The following is a 6,000-nucleotide window of genomic DNA, read 5'->3' as shown; positions in this document are numbered from 1 at the left end:
AAACTGACAAAGGACACTAGATGTTTACCCAAAAGAAGTTTGAGCATTTGTCCACAAAAACCCCACGAATATCCATAGCAGCTTTGTTTTTTAGAGCCCCAAAGTGGAAATGACCCAAATGTCCATCAATAGGTAAATGGATAAATAAAGGTATATCCATAAAAATGAACAAATTACTGATACACACAACATGAAATAATCTCAAAAACATTATGCTGAGTGGGAGAAATGAGACACAAAAGAAATTGTACAAAAGACAATACTAATCTATGACCGATGAAAAATCAGAATGGTGGTATTTTTCTAGAAGATAGAAGTGGGGGAGGGAAATACATATCTGGCTTAAGGTGGTGGTTAAATGGTATAAGGGTATATACCCAAAGCCCATCAAAGTATACACTTAAAATGTGTGCATCTATTTTATGTAAATTATGCCCCACTCAAGTTGACTTAGAGATAAAAGAGTTGTTTTGTTTCTAATTGAAAACATTTTCATTGTGTATTAAAGTACAGAAAATAGTATAATAGTCACTCACGTACCACCACTCATTGAAAAGATGTTGACATTTTGCCATATTTGTTTGAGATCTCTGTTCTTTTGAAAGAAGCAAACCATTACTGATACTTACGAAGTTTCACTGTTCATCCCTCACCCTTCCTTCCTGTTCCAGAGGAAAGGACTCTCCCTAATATGACGTTCATCATTCCCATGAATGATCAAATTGTATATGTGTATGTCTTTATACAAATATTTTATGTATCATGTATTTAAAACTTCTAAGATAATCATAGAGTACATTTTTCATTTTTCTCAACATTAAGTTGTTGAGAATTCCTCATGTCCATACATGTAAAACTGGTTCATTTATTATAACTGCTATATGATATTCCTCTGTGTGAATAAACAGTCTATCCATTCCTCTACCGATGGACATTTAGGTTATTTCCACTTTTTTCTTTGGGACAGGTTATCTTTTCAACTTTAGTTTTGGCTTTTCTTTTTTTTTTTTTTTTTTTTGGCCACGCTGCGCGGCTTGTGGGATCTTAGTTCCCTGCCCAGGGATTGAACCTGGGCCACGGCAGTGAAAGCACCAAGTCCTAACCACTGGACTGCCAGGAAACTCCCTGGCAAATTCTTTTCTAATGTGATTGTACTAATTTACACTCTCAGTAGCAAGTTTCCTGTATTCCTAAATACACTTATTAATGTTATTATTTTTGCCAATAATGTGAATATAAAATGTTATATCATTATTACTTATTTTGCATTCTCCTCATTTCCAGTAAGTTTAAACATCTTTTTATATGTTTACTGGCCATTTGAATTTTTATCTCTGTTAATGCAATACCCTTTGCTCATTTTTTATTTCTTAATATTTTTGTCTTTTTCTTATTGATTTGTTGGTATTCTGTGCATGTCCTGAATACTAGATCCTTTGTCCATTAAGTTGTCTATAATCACATTTACCAGTCTTTTCCTTTACTACTTCTATAAACTACTTATGCTTTTCCATGAGTTAATCCCTTGCTACACAGAGTGTGATCCATGGACCAGTAGCATCAGTATCATCTGGGAACTTGTTTTAAAAATGCAGATTCATAGGGCCCTGTCTAGATCACTAAATTAGAATCTGAATTTTAACAAGACCAGTAGATGATTTGTATGTGCATGAAAGATTTTTAAATACTAGATTAAATGATTAAGAAAAATGCAAATTTTCTTCCTGGGGTAATAGCCCAGTAATCCCCACCTGCCTTCTGCTGCTTCTTAATAAATAAAACTTCCGCTTTGGACCTGTATGTCCTCAATTCATATACCCTGGAGCTGCACTACAAGATTTCAGAAATCAAGGAAGCTATTAGAATCTGATCTGTAAATTTGGATGTTTATGGGATTTCATAGAGAGGTTTTCAAAGTGGAGACATACCTGTTTATCTGATTCCAAAGAGAGAAATAAACAGCAATGGCAGCCACTTTATGATACAATTCAAAATGCAAGCCTTGGAAATTTTGCTGAATGCTGTCAAGAAAGGAACTAGATCAGCTAGGATGCATAATCCATCAAATGTCTTCCTTGTTCATAGATGCCTCTATTTTTAGTTGACACAAAATGCTCTAGAAATGAGTAGCAACAAGAATTAATAGGGGAAATTGCCAAGAGTTATATGTGTTGTCAGACTGTGATGATTTCTATATATCAACATGATTTCCTGAGGCACGTATGAGTGGTTGGCCATGTATGCAGGGGACACCAAAGAGCACATGACCGCAGTCATAAAATTTTACTTTCGATTTCCCTGCCTTCAACACGACGGAGGTAACTCCACACGTTGAAACCATGTGGCTACAGGGATGTGGCAGAGGTATTTCCTACTCACTGAATGTCAGGGGCGTTCTCACATTCCCCTACCACCCTGCAGTGCTCAGGAGCACAGAACACTAGATCTGGCCAATGGGTTGTAAGAAGGAGAAACGTGTCCCCGCTGGTCTGAAACATTTAATTCCCTGCTTCCGCTCCCTCTTGGCCTGCTACAGCCACTGAAGAGGCCAGGAGTCACATAGGGTGCAACTACAAGATAGTTGAATTAGTAGCCTGGGTCCCTGAATGACCAGGTGAAGCAGACCCCCCACCCCACCCCAGCCACTGACCCACATTGGACATAACCCATGAGTGAGAAAAACTTTTGTTTGTGTTAAGCCACTGAGACTTGGGTGTTTTTTGCATTGCAGCATAGCCTGGGTTACAGTAAGCATAGCCTGACTGATACAGTAAGCATAGCAGACTCTGCCTTATTAACATTGTTGCATGTTACTCTATACCAGGCACCAAGCAGAAAGTTCTACCTGTTACCGAGCCAAGCTTGCTCTGCTCGCTGCACAACAGGCCAATAAATCGGAGACAAGGTGTTGAGGCAAGGAATACGACTTTATTAAGAAAGCTAGCAGACCGAGAAAATGGCAGACTAGTAGTGTCTCAAAATAACCATCTTATCGGGGTTTGGATATCAGTTTCTTTCATAGCACAGAGAGGGGGAGGAGATGAGGAAGTAAAGTAAAAAGGCCCTACGTTTTGTAAATATCCCCTGGAATCGCCAGCCTCGGGGAAGGAATGTGCTAATTTCTTCTTTCTTGCAGCCATCCACAGGTGGAGCAGGGTCCGGAAGTTTCCCTGAACAAAGGCACTTTGGTTTAACATTCAGGCAGAGGGGCGGGGTTCCCCGAGGCAGGCCATTATGTATAGACAGTATCCTTTTAGTGAACAAAAGCAGTGGAAAGCAAAGGTTAAAGTAAAAGAAACAGATCCGACATGGAGTCCGATTTGGCTCTTACCTGTTACATGCCTAGTACCTCACAACAACCTTCTGAGATAGACAATAGTATTATCCTATATTATATGACATATACGATAGATAGCTATATCGTATGTATCAATAATATGTAGATTATTGTCACTATGTAGTTATATATATATATATATATATATATATATAGCAGTAGTATATTGTGAAAGGACGCTTTCTTCCTTTCCTCTTCTTATGCTGGAAATAGTGTCTCTTCTTGCTAAGGCCTGTCCCTCCACATGGGACCTGGATGCCATCTCTTCCTCCCTTACGTTAGTGATTATTCCTTCACTCTCCTGAATCTGTGTTTTTCTCCTCTTCTATTCAGTTTGCCCCTCAGCATTCCCAAGTCTCTCCAGCCTTTGTGAAGGCCTTCCATCCGCCTCCCTTCCTCCTCCAACAGCTCTCTCCCTCCCTCCTGTCCCACCTCTATCTCCTGTCCTTGAAGTGTTCACCCTCACTTCTTTCCCTCAGCATTCCCCACTCTGCAACTATTATGCATACAATACGATTCTTCCTCCATCAATCTACCAAACAGCTATTTTCAACCCCACTGATGATCTCTGTGTTGCTAAATTCAGTGGACAGTTTTCACCTTCATTTCTCAGCATCACTTGACAAGATTGCCCGCACCGTCCTGTTGAAACCTCATGCTGTAGGCTTTTCCCCTCTGGTCACTGTCTCCTTTTCAGCTTCATCATCTGTTCCTGGGGGATTAAATTTTAGCCTTCATCACAACTCATCCTAGCCTCTCTTTTCTTCTCATCCTATAGTCACTTTGCCGTCTTTCACCTAGCAGTCTTTGCCAAAGTTGCTATCACTGTGTACACCCAGGCATCCTCCAAATGGATCGCTCCACCGGAGTTTCTGCTCACCAATTGCCTGCTCAGTTCTGTGCCTCCACTTTGATGTCTTAGTGTGGGCAAGGCTGGACTGTCAAATTCTCTCCCCTCTACTTACTTAACCTCAACCCTTCCTGCTTCTTCCTCTGCGTTCCCCGTCTCAGTAGACAGGGCCACCGTCCGCCTATTTGCTTATTTGGGAACCTGGGAATAGGGTTGCATTAATCCCTCTGGGAGTGCTCAGCAGGAAAATGTGCTTAACTATATTTTGAAATTAAAAAACAAACGAAAGCATATCATAACTAAAGTAAGTCTTTTAAATTCTGATTTTCCCACAGTGACTATTACGATGCTTTTAAAAAGAATATCAAATCCTCTCCAAAATAATTTAGGGCCCCTTCTTTTGCTGTTGCTCCAAGAGCTCCTGCCCTGCGTAGGAGTCAATAGTCAGACACCATTTTCTGTTGATTCTCCCTCCCAAAATATTTTCAAATCTGTCTGCTCCTCTCGGGCGCCAATGCACTGTGTCTAAAGCCAGCGTGACGCTTGTCTGAATTTCTGCAATAGACTCTGAACCCTCCTCCCTGCTGCAAACTCTTTTCCACAAAGCAGTCACGCAGAATGATTGCAGGAATACACATAACTGTTCCCATCAATCCACTGCTTAAAAACCCTCAGTGGCTTCCCATTGTCCTCAGGATAAAATCTCAGATTTGTAACAGGCCCAAGATCCTGCCACTTTGCCATGAGCTAGTGTCACCTCTTTGAGCGCCTGGAAAGAGCCAAGCTCCTTATGTGCCTTTGCAGGTGATTTCCTCTTTGCTCAGAGCTCTCTCACATCTTCTAGCTTCTGTCTCCTCAGTTCTTAGATTTAATGTCCTTTCTTCAGATAAGCTTTTCTTAACCTCTCACATCAGGTCTGTGCTCCTTGTTAAAACACTTTCTTAGTAACCCTCACTTGCTTTGTAAGTAAACGATTATTTGTATATTATTGGACAGTTTAATCTCCCCTCCTAATTTGAATGCAAATTCCCTGAGGAAGTCAGTACACGCTCTAGTACACACAGGAATTCAGGGATCCTTGAATCCAGCTTTGTCTGATTTTAGAGCCCATGCCCACAACTACCACGTGTACATATATCTACTCATCCTGGAAGATGGCATTTTGCCTCTTTGTTTTATGACGGCCAAGTGTTGATGCACGGGAAACTAAGTGTCAACTGAAAATAAATAAATAAAGCACAACCTAAAAGTTGAGAATTCTGTTTTATTTGGCGGACAAAACTGAGGACTGAAACCCAGAAGACAACCTCTCGGGTAGCTCTGAGGGACAGCTCCGAAGAGATACAGGAGGAGCCACGATATATAGGAGTTTCGCAATGAAAATCAAAAGATTAAGTAGACATCTCAAGTTACTGAATTTAGCTCTTTTCTGTGTATGGGAAGATTCAAGAATCTGGGCTCATTGAAATCATTCCTTTGATTTGCACCTTAGCTACCTAGGGCCAGCTATTTAGGGGCCTTTTCTTTCCCGTCCTGAGTCCCCTCGGGGTGCACCTTTGGGGGTGGCTGCAGTGGCTGAGAGCTTGGCAGCTGGCGTCCCCTTTGTCTCCATTCTGAGTTCCCTCAGGACTCACTATGGGTGACTGCGGGGGCTGGTAGTGCCTGATGGCTTAATGGCCATCCTTTGTTTGTTAATATGGCAGGCAATATTTTTCCTTCACATAAGAAACTAGAAAAATGTGACACCTCTGGCCGAATTCTAGAACAGTGATGTCCTGGTGTTGGTGAATCTCTTTGTGCAGGTTCTGTCTGT

Source organism: Mesoplodon mirus, assembly GCF_964341445.2.
Source record: "Mesoplodon mirus genome assembly, chromosome: X".
Taxonomy (NCBI): Eukaryota; Metazoa; Chordata; class Mammalia; order Artiodactyla; family Ziphiidae; genus Mesoplodon; species Mesoplodon mirus.
Note: the sequence above shows the minus strand (reverse complement) of the source record.